The sequence below is a fragment of the Eublepharis macularius genome, chromosome 1 (assembly GCF_028583425.1).
Source record: "Eublepharis macularius isolate TG4126 chromosome 1, MPM_Emac_v1.0, whole genome shotgun sequence".
Taxonomy (NCBI): domain Eukaryota; kingdom Metazoa; phylum Chordata; class Lepidosauria; order Squamata; family Eublepharidae; genus Eublepharis; species Eublepharis macularius.
Window position 1 is genome coordinate 173,977,319 of NC_072790.1, and position 18,413 is coordinate 173,995,731.

Genomic DNA, 18,413 nt, shown 5'->3' on the forward strand with positions numbered 1-18,413 from the left:
CTGTTCCAGAAAATCAAAGTAATGATTTAAAATAGTGATTTCGGTGTATATCTTCACCTCAGGAATTTTCTTTTTCTAGTAATGGCCACAGGGGGCATTCATTTCTTAAAGCTACTTCTATTATTTTGGAGGCTTTAAACTCAATCTTTTGGAGTCATTTTTAGATTTCTGATTTTTCTGCAAAGCTGGGGCATTTTTCAGGTTTGTAGAACAATCTGTCTTGTCCATTCATGGCTCCAGTCTCCAAATTTAAGTATCCACAGATTGGACCACATTGAGAATTAGATATATTTAGATATATTAGATATATTTATATATATTTTATATATATTACTTCTTTTCCAACAAACAGGAATACTAAAAGTGCTCATGGAAGTAGATAGAAACAAAATCTATACTAGCAGATAAAGCAGGCATGATATTGCTTGCTGTTGCCAGAAATTGCCCCAACATAACGTAAGTTCTGGTTTAAGCCAGTAAGGGGGGGACATGTTCCATCCCCTGACCAGCTTGGATAAATTTGTGTTAGAATCGGACTTCTGTTCTGTTCTGGGTCTGTCACATTTGTACTCTGTCTTTCCTTTAAGGAGCTCAGAGTGCCATACCCTTCTCCTTCATTTAATCTTTACAACAAATCCATGGGTATGCTGAGATAAAGATAGACTGTCTATTTCAATGTCACCCAGTGAACTTGATTGTTGAGTGGGAATCTCCTCAGTTTGAATCTGATGCTCTAACTACTATGCTACATTAGCTCTCCTCCTTATGAATGTGATCTCATGCTGCATTTAAGCTGTTACATGTAAAAATGTTTCTAATGGAACCACTAGATTACTGTATTGCCTTGACTATTGCAGAGTCCATTTTATTTATATCAATTTCTACCCTTCGGCCACTTGTTCTGCTAAATTCAAAAAGGTCCGATAAGCCTTTGTTTAAGAGGGGTTTTTTTCTTCTTGAGATAAGCAAGCAAATCTCTGTTCACATGTATTTATAAGACATAGGTAAGTCAGGCAGAATAACAGGCAGAAGTATAGACATAGGGTTGCCAGCCTCCAGGTGGTAGCTGGAGATCTCCCATAATTACAACTGATCTCCAGGCCACAGAGATCAGTTCCCCTGGAGAAAATGGCTTCATTGGAGGGTAAACTCTATGGCACAATACCCCACTGAGGCCCCTCCCCAAACTCCACTCTTTCCAGGCTCCACTCCCAAAATCTCCAGGAATTTCCCAACCTGGACCTGGCAACCCTATATAGGCATAATTTAATTTTACAAGATCATATTTTAGCCATGAAGATGCAATGGCTTGTTTATGAACCTAGGAATGGTTGCCACAAAGGAAAAACCCAATGAGGGATTGATCCAGTCAAGTATGGCCAGTTCTTTTTTTTTTTTAAGATTTTTTATTCTTTTTATTAACTACATTAACTAACGATACAGAGGGAAAGAGAGGGGACAAGGGAAGGAAAGAAAAAAAACAGCAACATATAACAACACTACACTGCACATAATGCTTTCCCTTCATACTGCCATTATTAAAAAAATTACAGCTTTGTATGATATTGATGGAGTGGCTGACCTTGCCAAATACAAATTACAATTCAAATTAAGTCTTCCTCCCCCTCCTGGGCCCAGGACGCAATTCTCTCTGAGCAGCTGCAGCCGCAGTGCTCGTTTCCTCCACCCCCTTCAGACTTCGCCTTTTCTTCTTGCTTGGTGTCTTGCTGAAATTCTGGATTTTTGTCCTCAAAATCCCTTAGTTGATCTTCTGATATTATCTTGTAAGCTTGATCTTTGAAACTGAACCAAATACCTTCCGGAAATAGCCATTTGTACTTTATTCCACGTTCCCTCAGAAGAGCTGAGAGCTTTTTATACTTAAATCTTCTTTTCCGAACTAAAAATGGGACGTCTTTCAGTATTCAGAATTCTGAAACTCAGCGAGGGGGAAGAACGAGCCTTCTTAGCTTCAGATCCCACCACTCCTTCGCGTGTGCTTGTAATAACAGAAGGGATTCGCTTACTTACAGGCTTCTGCCTAGTTCTGTTCTTTGCCGTTTTCCATGGCCCGGCAGCACTCAAGGCGCCGCGCACGTCTGCCGGCCTCCATAGGAACAAACGGGCAATTTACCCCCGCATTGGTTTTCAGGGGGCTCTTCCCGCAGCGTTCCGGACCCTGCCTCCCTCACTGGAGTCCTGGGGGCTAATCTTCACAGATCAGCCACCCGGTCAGGGTGCTCGGGCGCTTCCTCCCGGACCTGCGGAGAGGAGCGTCCGACATGGCCGAGAAAACGAAACCGAATCCCAAGTATGGCCAGTTCTGTGACTATTATCTGAAGCATTTTGATCCAGTCAAAGCATTGGATCTCACAATCTGCAGCTGCAAGTATAGTGAATCTTTCCCATGTTCCTCTTCCTCCAGTTTTCTAGCTGCAATGACAGAAGAGACAGAAAGGGTAATTTTATTTCCTTTCTCCTCCCTAGTATACTCTTTTGACTCATGTGGCTATTAGTCCATGTAGATTTCATGACACTGGAGTAAATTTTCGCAGGGTCAGAAAGGACAGTTGGAGGAAATGGAACATCAGTGCATTTTGCTGGTGGATGACACGATCCAACCCTAAGTGTTTTTTTTTTAAAAAAATCCAATACTCTGTTGCTTTGCCTTTAGGACTACCAACTCCAGCTTAGGAAATTGCTGGAGATTTAGGGTCAGTGCCTATGAGGGAGCTAGGAATGTCATACAGCTCAGTAGGGATGCTCAGTAGGGATGTCATACATCTCAGCCTGTAATTTAATACATTTTGGTCCTAAAGTTGACACTTCTGTAATCAATCTAGATTCCATAATGTGTGACCCCAATCCTACAGCAGTTACACTGGCTACAAATCTGTTCCTGAGCCCAATTCAAGATGCTGGTTTTGTCCTTTAAAGCCTTACATGGTTTGGGGTATCTGAAGGACTGTCTGCTTCCATACATTCCTGTCTGGGAGTTAAGATCACAAGGAAAGGTTGTCCTGACTGTTCCTTCAACCAAAGAAGCTCATTGCGGAGTATAGGATAGAGGGCTTTTTCAGAGGCTGCCCCACAATTATGGAAGATGTGCCCAACCGCCTCACTTTCAGCCTTTAGGAGGCAGCTGAAAATGGTTTTATTCAGGATGGCATTTGATTAGCTCTTATACTAATTTGTAGTTTTAAATTGTGATTTAAAATTGAGGGCTTTTTATTTTTGTTGTAAGCTGCATTTGTTGTATATTTCTTGTAAGCTGCATTGAATGCTGTAAAGTAAAGACAGCTAATAAAGGTATTAAATAAATAAACAAAACCTCAAAGTGCCATGAATGTCCAGCACAGGACCTAGTTCTGGGTTTACATAGGTCTGAACGCTGACTGGATCATTAATTAGATTCCTGCATGCTCATAAGACACTCCAGATGACATCCACAGGCAGAAATAGATGGGCAATAACTTTCTCTGCTCTCTTTGCTTCTCTTCTTTTCTCCCTCATTTCCCCTCCATTCTCTGAAGTTCACATTGCATAAGGGTTTTGTGTGGGTATTGGAACTGTGCACCAGTATTGCAGCAATTTTAGCAATCTATGCACAGTATTGTAGCTGAATATAATTTTGAAAACAAATATATTTATGTTATTTATAGTCCACCTTTCTCACTGAGACTCAAGGTGAATTACACAATATAAGTTAACACACTGTGTAAGTAAAGCAGTGCAAGTTAATAAACAATACAATACACAGTGTAAGTCAATAAAGACCACAATAATTTATAGATTGCAAAAATTTGAAAACAAGCAGAAATCCAATACAAAGCTGAAACAAAACATAAGCAATTTAACATGACATATTAAACAATGCTAAAACTACCCAGTAGGAGCATACTTACAGCAAGAGTAAGTCCTTAAACTTTTACTAAAGCATCTCCTTGAACCATTTCCTTACAACACAACCCTCCTAAATGTGTAAAAAAGCCCTGCAGAATAATTCAGTTTTGCATAATTCATGGAAAGCCAGAAGAGTGGGAAGTTTCCATAAGGTGGGGGCCACCACAGCGAATGCATGTGTCTATGCAGCTGTTGATTTTGCCCATTTGCAAGGTAGTACCCAAACCTCCATCTTCTTCTTTAGAACAGGATTCAGAAGTCTGTTCTCTTTTATGCTTGACTTCCCCCGCATGAATTCAGATCTATGTAGGAAGCAGTTCTCATACTAGGGTTGCCAACTGCAGGTTGGGAAATTCCTGGAGATTTGGGAGCCTGGAGCCTGCAGAAGGTAGGTTTTGGGGAGGGAGGGATCTCAGCAGGGTATAATGCAGTAGAGTCCACTCTCCAAATGCCCTTTTCTCGAGGGGAATTGATATTCATTCCTGGAGATCAGTTGTGATTCCATGAGTTCTCCAGGTCCTGCCTGGAGGTTGGCAACGGTACCTTATTAACACAATTTGTGTATGGCATACTCGTGTCTTCACAAATATACCTGGTAACAATTGTCCAACTAGTGGATGCTCTTTCTTCCCTGATAAAGTACAGTAAAACAAAATATGTGATGCGATGTCATCACATTCCAAGTTTCTCTGCCCCTACAAGTGGCAACTAATGAAGTAGAATCAGGATGGCGAAACTCAGACATCCTCAGTGACATCATATCTGATTTGGTAAGATATTATAAAGAGGTAGATTACTATGCAACTCCAGTTACATCTAGTCTGAGATCAATTTCTGGACCCTATTTTCCCTTCAGTGGTGATCATGGGACATTAGAGACAAGCTGAGCTCCCCCTTCAAAATAAAATATTGGAAACTAATTGAATTTGTTGTTTAGGAACTTGAGAGCTAGAAAGTTTCTCATCACCCCTAAATGTAGCTGAGTCTAATATGAAGGATTCTTGCATGAAGTCTTTTTTGTACCAGAACATTAAAAAAAGAAACATCAAGGCTTATTATTAGTCATTTCCCCCATTCTTCTCTTTTAAGTTAGTGTTCTTTGTGTATTCATCTCTCTCTCTCTCTCTGTGGTACTGTTAAATATTTAATTTTGTTTGTTACCGTAAGATCTTGCATTTGACTGTCTTGTTGCTTCACTGGTATGGCCACGTCTACATACCGTATGTTGTAGAGCCATGTCTACAATTAATGAGTTTCCACTTCCGCGGTCATAATGATCAGTAATATCACAATAATGCAATAATATGTGACATGCGATAGAGTTCTCCTCTTCCTTTTGATGCAGTAACTGGAATATTGGACACCAACTGAAATAATCCCTAAATGTATATTTTAAAGAAAAATTAAAGGCTCATGATTAGAAACTGAAAGTTCTAAAATAGTGGCAAAAATGTCTATATTTCACTTTATGACTGGTAATTTTAAAAGAACACCATGCATTAAATAGGTACGTGTAGCAGATCATTCATTTGGTTTGCTGCTTTACTTTTACGTGGAAGTAGATGATTATCAAAGAGATTTACATTCACTGTCCTGCCATAGCCTGTGCAGGGTTCACCCTAGAAGATATTCTGTCAGTGCAATCCTAAACAGAGTTACTCCAGCCTAAGCCATTGATTTCAGTTGGATTAGACTGTGGTAACTCTGTTTAGGATTGCACAGTCTCCTTGCCCCAACCCACACCCAGCCAATCTCTTTCTCTCTGTTGCCTCTGATCAATTATATGTCAGTATGACTATGGTCCACTTTCCAATCTGAGCTCAAATCCATCATGAAATAACATGAACATAAGGAAATCACTTTCTTTTCCTTGCCCTCTCACTCCTAAAAAAAAGGAGCTACTGGTTTAGTTTCTACTCTTGAAAGAAACCCTCCACTCTGGACAAGAAAGGATCTTTGAGTGAAGGAGATGGTATGTTGGTGTCTCTACAGGCTTCAAAGGAACAATAAGATCCAGATAGAATGAAAACCAAAATAAAGATTAAGGAGAATAAATTCACATTAAAGAATAATAAAAATTTCTAGATTGGGGAATTAGCATCCTCAAGAAATCTAAATTATAGCAAAGATTCAATATTAACTCACTGCTAGAATGCTTGCTAAAGAGCCAGAAACTCCAGGGACCCAGACATATGCAATTTTAACCCCGGTGGCTTGACTCAGATGCCTGGTGGGAACTCCCCACCAAGCAGCTGATTCAGGGGTTAAAATGCCCCTTTCCGTGGCACTGCACAGCAGCACAGAAAGGGGCATTTTAACCCCACTGGCTTGACTCAGGTGCCTGGTGGGGAACTTCCCACCAAGCAGCTGATTCAGGGGTTAAAATGCCCCTTTCCATGCCTCTGTGCACAGGCACAGAAAGGAGCATTTTAACCACTTGTCCCAAAGCTTCCCAAAGCAATCCTAATCGCTTCAGGAATCTTTGATTCGGGGTTTCTGAAACGGACCCGGCATGCTGGAGCCGATTCAAAAATCCTGAATCTTTGCAAATTGGGTCCAATTCAGGTATTTTTCCCGAATCGGAAACCTGAATCGCACATTCCTAGACAGCAATTACTTGAGTTAATGAAATCATGTCTTACCCTCAAATCAGCAAGTAACAAGCAAGAACCCTCTTCTAAGGAGAAGCTGATAATTAGTTAAGACTCCCATGCTTACAGTTTTTCAAAATATCTTTCAATAATAGTTAGTTGTCCCACTAAGCCAGTTTGGTGTAGTGGTTAAGAGAACGGGACTCTAATCTGGAGAGCCGGGTTTAATTCCCCACTCCTCCACAAAGCCAGCTGGGTGACCTTGGGCGAGTCACAGTTCTCTGGAGCTCTCTCAGCCCCACCCACCTCACAGGGTGATTGTTCTGGGGTAATAATAACACTTTGTAAACCGCTCTGAGTGGGCATTAATTTGTCCTGAAGGGCGGTATATAAATCGAATGTTATTATTATTATTATTATTAAATAAGGGCATACTCTGTTTGCTATCTAATTATTTTTAAACTTCAAACACCATACAAAATTATTTTTACCAAAATATATTCAAATATATAAATGTTTTGTTAGTACATTTTATAATAATAAAAAATTTAAAATAATGATTAAAAGTTTCTCATACATATGAATATCTGTTGGCCCTCAATTGATACATCTCATGTTTGAAGTATCACTTCACTTCTATATTTAGTTGGACATTCTTGCCATACTCAGATGCTTCTTGCACCTGGCCCCAACACATATTATCAATTCATGTGTGAGATACTGTTTCTAATATACTAAAGCTCATATTTTTCTATCATACTTTTGTTCCTTACCCCTTTCCAAGACTGTTTTATTCTGGGTCTCTGGACTCCCATTTAGGTATGCTTAACTGAGACAACAGGCCTTTTTGGCTTGCAGAAGTATCCTCCATGATATTTTAGTCAAGGCCAGCAACTGTTCCCTGATATTCCTGGCCATATCCATGGCATTCTCTTCATTGCTGTGGAATTTCAGAGGAGAACTGCCAGGTGAAGTATGTTCTATGATCTAAAGGAGGTAGGTACAAATGTCAGGTAAGACAAAGACTGATGAGATGACCTTAGGCAAGTTATTATTTTTCTATTCCTCAGTTCCCTACCTATAAAAGACAATAATAATGGCAAACTTCACACTGAAAGAATGGAGATACATATATTTTTACACATTTTAAAAAAATGCTTTTACCTTACTTAGAGGACAACAGTATTGCAAGTGCACAAACATTCATACTAACTAAACTGAAATACAAGAAGTTGCAAGTGAATCACATATTAGAGCAACATGTTCAGAATATCTAATTAAAGCAAAGATAGTTCAGTATTTAGCCATGAAATTGTCAATCTTTCCCATCTTTTAGAGTCTTCAAGGCTATTTGCCCAGACTTTTTGATAATTGTCTTTATAAAGATTACCATTTTGTCCTGTTACATATATTCCCAAATATTTTATTGATTTTTTAGCTATGACACATTCTGTTATTTTTTCTATCTCTTCTTCTCCTTCTGTGGTTGCTGCTAATAACATTATCTTTGTCTTCTTTTTATTCAGTTCATATCTGGAATAAGTTCCAAATGTAATTATTTGCTAGTTTGGTGTAGTGGTTAAGAGCAACAGGATTCGAATCTGGAGAACTAGGTTTGATTCCCCACTCCTCCACTTGAAGCCACCTTGGTGATCTTGTGTCAGTCACAGCTCTCCGGAGCTCTCTCAGCCCCACCCACCTCAGAGGGTGATTGTTGTGGGGATAATAATAACATACTTTGTCATCAGCTCTGAGTGGGTGTTAAGTTGTTCTGAAGGGCGGTATATAAATTGAATGTTATTATTATTGTTATTATTATATAATGATATCGTCCGTATAACTTTTCATCTTACATTCTTCTTTACCTTTTTAATTCCAAAAATCCTGTTATGTTGCCTAATTTTTATAGCCAATATTTCCATTGCCAAAATAAACAATAATGGTGATATTGGACAACATTATCTCGTTCCTTTTTGCTATTTCAATTTTTTCCATTAAAGAGCCATTTATTAAGATTCTAGCTTGTTGATTTATATAAGTACTTTGCATCCAGTTTAAAAATTCTGTTCCACAATTCATATTTTGTTGAACTTTCATTAAAAACAACCAAGATACGTTGTCAAAAGCTTTCTCTACATCCAAAAATATAAATGCCATTTTCTCCTTTAATATTCAATTGCATTCCACAACCATCTGATAGTATCTTTCATATATTGTCTTGGAAAAAATCATGTTTGATCTTCATGGATTAATTCTGGAATACATTTTATTGATCTCTTGGCAGTGAGTGTTGTAAAAATTTTATAGTCAACATTTAATAATGAAATTGATCTATATGACTGTGGTACTAGAGGGTCATTCTCTTCTTTATGTATTAAAATTATATTTGCTTCTTGCCAAGTAGGTGGTTATAACATTCCCTCATCCTTAAATGGAAGAAATGGCACTAGAGGCATTTTTAAAATTAAAAAATAACTATATAGTTTATTTTGGAAGGGAAAGGTTAGGTGAAACAAGGGGTTGAAAATTTATGAGGTAATTCAACAAATATATCTCAGAGGTAAAATCAGAACATGCATGGATTTCAGTTCTTATGCTCTCCACAAATACTTAAATGCTTATGTGTTGAGGCTTTTCTTCCCTTGGTTTCCCCCAAATGCTCTAATATACTTTCTATTAGTATTCTGTCACTTTTGGAGTTAGGAATGCTGGTACCCACTTTCTAGAACACACTTGTTAACAATTCACCAGATACAAGGATAAATGATATGGATATCCCCCCACCCCACCCCAGAAAAAGGTGAGTGAGAGACCAGTTGTCTCAGAACAACCTAACAGATGTAAACATATTAGGACAGAACACCATTTTAAAGAAAGAAGCAATGGAAGGAGACAACAAGCAAATGCAAATATACTGGCATGGATCCTCAGCCATGTAATCAGAGTCACTCTTTAGGGAGGCAGATTCTTCACCATCCACATCTCATTGCAGCCTTCTAGGTCAACTAATTTTGCTCCTGTGAGTCAGTGAATTCCCTCTCCTCACGAACAGTATGGGAGGCAAAGTGGGAGTACGCATCTGGAGAAAGGGAATGAGCAAAAATCCCACTCCCCCCCATTCATTGGAGGAATTGCTTTTTCTCATGAACCCAGCCATTATACAGATCTCTTCAAAAAATCTCTGGAAAATTGATTACAGGTGCCATCAAAGTCTTTGGCTTGTTTTACATTCATTTATGCACAGTTATATATTAAGAAATTGGGAAATGCATTTCAGAGCTAAAGTCAATCACAGCTCAGAAAGATAAAATCAGTCAGACCTTCCTGCTTCATGATTGTCGGGAATTCATACACTCTGACTTCTGAAAGTTGTAAACTGAACATATCGTACAGTTAAGGGTACATAGAGAATATAGTTGAGTGATTGTGTTCATCCCTAAGTCTAGTGTTTCAGTACCATGGAGAGCAAAGATTGATTTGGGAACTTTTCTATGAAAGCATATTAGTAGTCTTGCTTTTGGGAGCTCTGCCTTTGAACATTAACATTCTATTACTTAAAGACAAATATATCTTTGCTCAGGAGGGGACTATCCTTTGAAAGGAGTAGAGCCAGTATTGTTCCTTGTAGCTTTAGTTGTTTGGGGGAGGGAGAGTGACAAATCAAACATAGCTGACATGAATCATTGAGCTTGAGATCTTTAGAACAGCTGCATCTCCCTCTCTGGAAATGATTTTCACAGCTTCCCTGGCCACCCCCTACTCATGTTTCTTCTTATACATTATGCACTAAAGCTAGTCACCCCCGCATTTTGCTAGTAGGGTGACTGGTTTGCTTCTGCAGCTGCTTTGATGTCCTCCAAGAGCTTTGGTTTCATTTTCCTTGGTTTGGCTAATCTATCAGCAAGTCACAGTTGGACATTTATGCTTATTTCCTGGTGAGCAGAAGCTCATCCATCTCTAAACAAACAAAACAATGCATAAAAATAAGAAAATATGAGATCCTGAATTTTTAAAATCAAGTTTGGACACCCTTCTATGCAGTAGTAGTTCAGAACAGCCTGAATTTTAAAACAACCATAACATTTACTGAGTGAAAGCAACTAATTGTTTAAAAGCTAGTTTGATACATATATTTAACAATTCACAAATGATGTAATTTGGATGCATGTTTTGAGGCATAGCTTTTTACTTTGGGAAGTCAATGAAAATTCAAAAATATGATGGTAAATGGTTGATTTCTCTCCAAATTACATTCTGGTGGCCTGTGGTAGGTTCAGATGTTTGTACAAGAAAACTACATTGAGCACATGGAGGTTAATGATGTGGAGATGTATAAGAGGTGTTCAGTTCAGAATATTTATTGCATGTGGCCAAAGGCCATCACAATCACATGAAAAAGCTAAGTAAAACATATAAGAATAACATAAACACCAAACAATAAAACTATGATGTTAAAACATAAAAAGTACTTAAAACACATAAGCATCTTTGTTATATATAGATGAAGGAGTCTCAATCATTAAACATGGCTTGAGCCCTGATGTTTTTAGCTGCCAGAACATATCATGCTGTTCTACAAGAGATGTAGAGATCCAGGTTGGAAAGAAGGAGGTTAATTTTTCCACCACGGGAGAAGAATCAATATTTTTTAAAAATTTCCCCAAGAAATTTATTTCTGGGCTCTGTTTACAAAGGGCAGAACAAAATATAATGGGGAAAGACTTAGGGGACTGAAGCTCAACAAATACAGAAATGAGCATCAACTGGTATTTGGGTGTAGCGACCATCTAGAATGGCTAAGGGCATGGTTTGAAACCTCAGAGAAGATAAAGCCATTGTAAGACAAGGAAGGGGGATTTTGGTTAAATACGAGGCTCTGCCATGGTCCCTCTTGAACAACTTGAGTCAGGGACAAAATTTGGATGAGAGAGTTGTACTTCTGTCCAATGCAGCATCTATCTTAAATATTCATTTTCGTATATTGAGACCAGGCAAGAGGACACCCTGAAAGTCATCCACCGAGGAATAATGATGGAACCAGCAGAGCAAATGACATCTGAATGCAGCAATGCATTGCTTTGCCTTAAGAGTGGAGTAGTGGAAATATTCCTTTGCTTTCTCCAGAATCTAAATAAGGCCACATGCAAACAGGCTCTGATAGAAAGTAACCCAAGTTCAGTCCATGATAAAGTTGTTGGAGTGCCACAAGGCAAAACTCGAATTCTCTTTAAAAAGAGATTTTGAATTGTTTCCAGGGTCAAGGTCAGACATGCATTCCAACCCCAGATCTCTGCACCATATAGAAACTGTGGGATGGCCTTGAACAATTTCAACTAAAAATCCTCCTTTCGAGATGTAACATTTAAAGATGGCCCCAGTGTCTTTCAAAACAGAGGCTTTAGTTATGGCCAGTTGGGCTTTCCATGAGATGGTTTCACTAAATGTCACTCCAAGATACTTAAAGGTTCAGCATTGTTCAAAGGGATTGCCATCTATTGACCACTTAAATTGTCGAGGTCTCTTCCCAAAGACTACTACTTTGGTCTTGGGTAAGTTGATGTTTAAGGCCTCGCCTTTATAGAAATTGCCCAGTTTGTTCAGCATTCTGCATATGCTGATACAAGTTAGGGACCCGCCCCCAACACCATGTCATTTGCATACAGGAGAATTAATACTTTCTGACCCCCCCCCCCAAAAAAAGATGGTGGAAAGAACTCAGGGCCTGACAAGCTTGGACCTTTGTCATTTAAGTCGAGATTTGAACCCCTGAGTAATTGGAATCTCCTCTGGAGATTCCAGAGGAGTAATTGGAATCACCCTCAAAGGTTTTCTTGGACACTGGCCAGAAATGTCTTCTTATTAACTACAAGCTTTGACTGTGCAAGTATTATCAATAGTCACATTCCCTCTTGCAACACTTCCCAATGCAAGTGAGCACACTGTTTTTAAGAGATATATGAGATTATTAGTAGTATTTTTATTGGAGAAATCTGCCTTGTTTGACTATTTTTGAGCAACTCATTTTTAAAATCCTTTTTGCTTAAGAATGTGTTTAATGAAAAGTCGCTCCAATTCCAAATGTGTCACCTTTGAAAACTTCCTTGTCAATGTTAATAATGCCAGCAGAGTTATTCATAGTTATCCCTTCAGTCCTAGTGATAAGCCAATACCCTTTCACGGGCTTATCTTTGCAATGAAACTTCAAAGCAAAGCCCTGAATGTTTGTGTGTAAACAGCCATGTCTCATAACAAAGATAGCTACATTTCAGAAGAAAAGATGTGATTCACCTCTCTAAAGTGTTTATACTTTGAAACACACCATCTTGAGCAAATATGCTTTAAAGCGTCCTGACTGAGAAGTATTGCTTAGAACAGCTACAAGAAAGTATGGAATTCTGGAAACTAAATCAGTGATTTCTACAATATGTGTTATGCCAGAAGCCAGATTTTTGTGGCACAGTTCAATATGCTAATTTTTTCATCTATGGCAGTGGTTTTGTATCTGAAGTAACTGTTTCTGAGCAAGAGTAACTAAGCAATATTTTATGAGCTGAAAGCTGATTTGATTGCTTCCTGTGTACACTAACTCTTCCTTCCAAGCCCATAAGAACCTCTCAAAGGGGCAGCATGGGGTACACTGAGCCAGAAGCATATGGCAGGAAGTCATGTGACATTAAAGCTATATAACAGGGAAAAGGGAAAACAGAGTTATAACTTCACTTGTGTCAAAGCTAGGAGAGAAAGCAGCAAAAAATAGCCAGAGAGACAGGAAATATGAGCCAAATACCAGGAAGTGTGCTGTGGTAAAGACTCACCAAAGGTCAGAACCATGGAGGAATAGTGAGGCAAGGTCACTCACCACTGCTGAGTGACCTTGCCTCACTATTTTGCTGCTCTTCTCAGCATATGTGGGAAGCAAAACTAGAGGCAAGGCATTCTGCCTTCTGCACACATGCACTATCAGTGTAAGATCTGTGTGTGTAAGATTGTAAGAGGTCTGGCCTGGATGACTCAGACTTGCCTTATCTTGTTAGCTCTTGGAAGCTTAGCAGTGTTAGCCCCAGTTAGTACTTGGATGGAAGACACCCCCGCCCCCACAAGGATGTTGTCGTGGGCTCTGAGTCCTCAGAGGATGAAGACCTCAGGGACGACGACAGGAGTGGGGATATTCCAAGCCCCTCCAGAGTCAGCCGCTTGGAAGACCAGTAGGGAATGGAACAGCAGGAACCCTTGCTGGAGCAGGCTGAGGAATCCAGGGCAGACTCAGAGACAGAGGCAGTTCCCTTACCTGCACCAGCACTGGAGACGAGGGCAACATCTCCACCCAGCTCCCCTGAGCCTGATAGGCAGCGCAGAGTGAGGCAGCGTCTTGCTGCACAGGAAAGGAGGTGAAGTGCAAGGCTTCAGGCACTCAAACAGCAGCATAATGACCTTGAGTCTTAACAGGATGCAGCACTGCCCTGAAGGTGATAACTCTTAAGCCAGGACACCCTTTCCCTCGTTGCAGAAGCACCTGTGCACAGACCCGCCTGGCTCTACTGAGACCCAGCTCTGCTCTGACTGCTTTCTTGGCTCTGACCTTTGAATTCGGCTCCCTGGACTACGCTCCCTGCTTGCTCCCCAGTCGGCTTGGTTGAACTCTGGACTTTTAGAGAAGCTCGTGGCAGACTCCCTGCCTGCATTCCAGCACAGATGTTCAGGGTCTCTGCAAAGAGAAAGCCAATGATAAACCACCTCTATTCATTTTCCTGCCTTGAAAACCCCATGAGGAGGTGTCATAAGTCACATGCAACTTGATGGTACTTACTGCCAAGATTGTAAGAACCCCTTATAAGCAAGCAAAAATCTGGCCACCCCTACTGCTGGAATATGGTTCCTCAATCTATAAGTATATTGTAAGAAATACTAGTCTCTTGCACCATACAGTACCGGCTGGGTTTAGATTGAAGATGGGCACAGCAATGTTGTTCCAGAGATAACAACATTGAAGATGGGTGAGGAAACAAGAAGCAAAGGTCCATGGCATGGGAGCAGCCTGGTGAGTAGGGAGGGGGGTGATGTTAGCAGTCCAAACCCTTCTCCTTATCGCAAGGGCAGCTTATGAATGTAAAATATCATAAGCCCTTTCCTCATGTGCCTTAAGCACATGGCACTGCTTGACTAGGCAGGACAGCTGGATGGAGCTGAAAAATTACCAGAAGGTGCATCAGCTGACTGGCTGCCCCTCCATGCCCCGGAGAAACACTTAAGTAAAACACTCCTCCTTCCTAATCTGGGCTATTCAGGGACTGATAAACCCTCCCATCTGGCAGTTGTGAGACATCAAACACTTTTCTCACCTATAGTTCCTCCCAGATATGCTCAATCAAACCCTCCCTGAATTTATTGTTTCACCTCCGGACAAGCCATCAATAACTGCAACAACATTCAATTTATATACTGTCTTTTGGGACAACTTAACACCCACTCAGAGTTTACAAAATGTGTTGTTATTATCCTCATGACAATCACCCTGTCAGGTGGGTGGGGCTGAGAGAGTTCCAAGAAGGTGTGACTGACCCAAGGTTACCCAGCTGCCTTCCAGTGTAGCAGTGGGGATCAAATCCGATTCTCCAGATTAGAGTCCTACCACTCTTAACCACTACACCAAACTGAAACAATGCTATTGTTTCATTGGCAGAAGATATAATTCTGCCCTAGGACATATTTCATACTATAACTGGGCTGCCCCAAGCCCTATGCCGTGTGTGTGTTCTGGACCAATTCATGCAGCCCTCTCTTCCCCTTCCGTGAGATACTGACTGTCATTGCTACTACTTCTGTGGACCTTCTCTCCTTTCGGGACTGGTAAATATCAGCCCATTCCAATTACTCTTTCCATTTCTTCCTTGTTTCCCTGTGTGTATTCACTGTATGTTTGCTGTTTTTTGCTGTGTTAATAAAGAAACCTTTCCTGTTGAACACCTGCCTATTTACTTGAGCGTTCTCTGTGGGAATGATCCTGGTATATATTGGTGGAGATCCTGCAGTTACCCATCTCCCTGTGTCTCCTTGAATGCTAATTTCCCCAACTCACAAGGAGACCCCCCCCATTTAGGGTAACAGTGACAGAAGGAGTGAGGGAGAAAAAATTGGGGAAAGTGACAGAAAAGGAGTAGGGGAGAGAGGAGGAAGCAAAGCCCCTTTTGTGAGGACAGCCAATCCCTGCAAGTTTCTTGTGAGTCCTCACTTTTATTATCAAAACCTCAGTAAGGGTGCCTTTTTATATTGAAGGAAATTTAACAGAACTTAGAATTTAATAAATATCTGTTCGTTGTGGAAAAACTTGGGGAAAGGTGGACTGGCTAGCAGCAAGGCAAACAGGGAGTGCTTTGGGGAAATAAAGAGTAGAAAGAAAATATACAAGCCTGATCCTGAAGAGGGAAATGGGCTAGAATCCATTCGGGAGGGGGGTGGCTAATGAAAAGCTGAGAGATGAAATTTCCAGGGTCCAAAGATAAAATTCCCAGAGATGAAATTCCCAGAAGATGAATTTTCCAGAGATGAAATTCCAGAGTCCAAAGCAGGGAAGTCTAGTGATTTCAACCAAAGAGTGGGGGTTCAGAAAATGAAACAACCATAACCTTTGCTTGAGGTCAAAACCGGCTACAAAGGTAGGAGGTCGGGAAGGTGATTTTTATACACCTAGGATGGAATTGGACTTAGGTTTAGGGGAGCCAGATGTCCAGCGTTTGTGCTTGCTGTCTGGAAAATAAATTGAGGGGGGAAAGGGAGATACAAATGTCCAAGAAACTGTTTGTCCAAGAAACAAACAGTTCCACAGGGACAGAGTTTGGGGAGGGGAGCTTAATGGTTAAATAGAAGAGAAATGAGAAACTAAAGGAGCATAACAAGAAATCTAACTTTAGGGCTTGACTGTGGAGGGTGGGCTTGTGGAAGGCAAAGAGCAGCTGGTGCTAGCATTTCCAATGTTGCTCACCTGGGAGGAGAAGATGGTCCCCCTATTCAAGCAACAGAGAGCTTCCTCCACTCCTTAAAAAGGCTGGTACAGTTTTATTGCCCATGTGTCCGAGCTATCTTCTGTACTGCAAGATGGGCAGTTAAGTTTTGCTAATTTGTGTTGTGTGTTCTTTTTCTTTCCCCTTCTCTCACTTAGGGAGTTGCTTTATCTGCCCTGCTTCACCTACCCACTCCAAGTGAGCTGCTTCTTCTAGCTCCACTCTCTCTTTCTCAATGGGAAGCCACTGCAAAAAAAGAACTCGGGTGGGTGGGGGACCATAACGCTTGCAAGTGCCGGGAGCAGGCATGATGAAAAACAAACATTCCTGTTGTGCCCTGTAGCGGTCAGCCTCACTATGGTGACATTCTTGGCTGACCAGACAGTGTGTGTGTGTGTGTGTGGGGGGGGTTGTCACTGTTCCAAAATCAGTACAGCAATTCCCAAAAGCACTTCAGAGGACATTTTCACCAGTCTTGTTTTTGCTATTCCTCCTCTTGCTTTCCTGCCTCCCTTGGCAATAGGCAGTACTAGATTTTTCTTTTAGCTTTTGTTGCCCTGACTCCAAATGAGATGAGGGTGGGAAGGAGGTGGGTGTTGCTTTGGCTTATATTCATTTATACCCAAGGTATCTCCCACTGGGGACCCAAAATGGCTTACAACATTCTCGTATAATCCATTTTATCCTCACAATAATCCTTACAAGGTAGGTTAAAATCAGTGAGTTGGGTGGGATTAAAGGAGGTGTGTGTGTGTGTGTGGGGGGGGCATCATTTACTTTTACCCAGGCTCCCAGAAACACTAAACTGCCCCTTTCTTTGTGGGGAACAATGGACCCCCAGGGTTGAATTGGGACAGGATTTTGCTCACACTAGAGATGTTAATTTTCTGTACTTCGCATCTCTACTCTATCAAGCTAATTACAAAATGTTTTATAGCCAGCTTCCTGACACTCTAATTTGCAATACCCCTCCCACCTTCAGCCAAGATTATAAAGACTCCGATCTTTTCCTGCTCCTTCTGTCTGAGAAAGGGAACTTTAACTCTTGAAATCTCATACCCTGGAAATCTAGTTGGTCTCTAAAGTGCAACTGGACTCGTATCTTAATAATATGGCCAGGGCAAATTACATGGCTTTCTCTCTTTCATGGGAGTGCTGATCAGAAGAAAAAGACACACCCACGAAATTATGATATTCGTATAATACAACATATCCAAGAGGGATAGCATGAACTATCTTAATACATTTGTGTTTGTATAAACAGAGCCTCAGTAAGAAAGAAAAAAAATATAATTAGAACCACTTGGGCTGGAAGCATAGTATGTGTGGCTTCTAAGCAGCAGTGGAAGCCTACCTCCCTAATGAAGAGTAAAGACATTCTCCATAATTGTTTGATTTGCTTCATTTTGAGTAAAATGCTGTGCAGTGAAAAGCATAATGAAATAACGTAACTCAAGTGCTAAAATGGTTCTTAACATTCAAGATTAATATAATATATATATTACATGAGTCCTTGGCTTTGTCAAAACATTTCATGTAGCCACGATGGAGATATGTTTTCTATTGTATTGGAAAATCCAAGCCAAGTGCTATTGTGACAAAACAGCTGGGAAGTTCTGATTCTTTAATGGTAATAGAGCTGGTGTTTCACTGTAGATACATCAAAATCTAAAGGGTTAATAACTGGTGTCACAGAGTTGATTAAAGCTACTGCAGGGGTGCATAGCAACATGCACTAAATGGAGGAACTGATATAAAGGCTATAGAAGAAGACTGAACAAAGGTACTTGTATAGCTCAAAAAGACATATTGCGAATGGACCACTGGGAAATAAAGTATAGCAGAGAGTAGGATGGGGAAAGCCAAGGTTCAGATCCTCATTCAGCCATGAAGCTTCAATCGACCAGTCTCTCAAAGATGT

At 40.5% G+C, this 18,413-nt stretch overlaps 1 long non-coding RNA gene across 1 annotated transcript; it reads right to left on the reverse strand.

Annotated features, from left to right (window-relative positions):
• Nucleotides 1-1,462: 1,462 nt before the first annotated feature.
• LOC129339263 (uncharacterized) lies at nt 1,463-7,477 on the reverse strand. The gene is made up of 3 exons (XR_008597988.1): nt 7,268-7,477; nt 5,123-5,282; nt 1,463-2,433 (listed from the first exon to the last, which is right to left on the reverse strand). It is a non-coding gene; the product is annotated as an uncharacterized LOC129339263 (long non-coding RNA).
• Between the last annotated feature and the right edge of the window lie 10,936 nt (nt 7,478-18,413).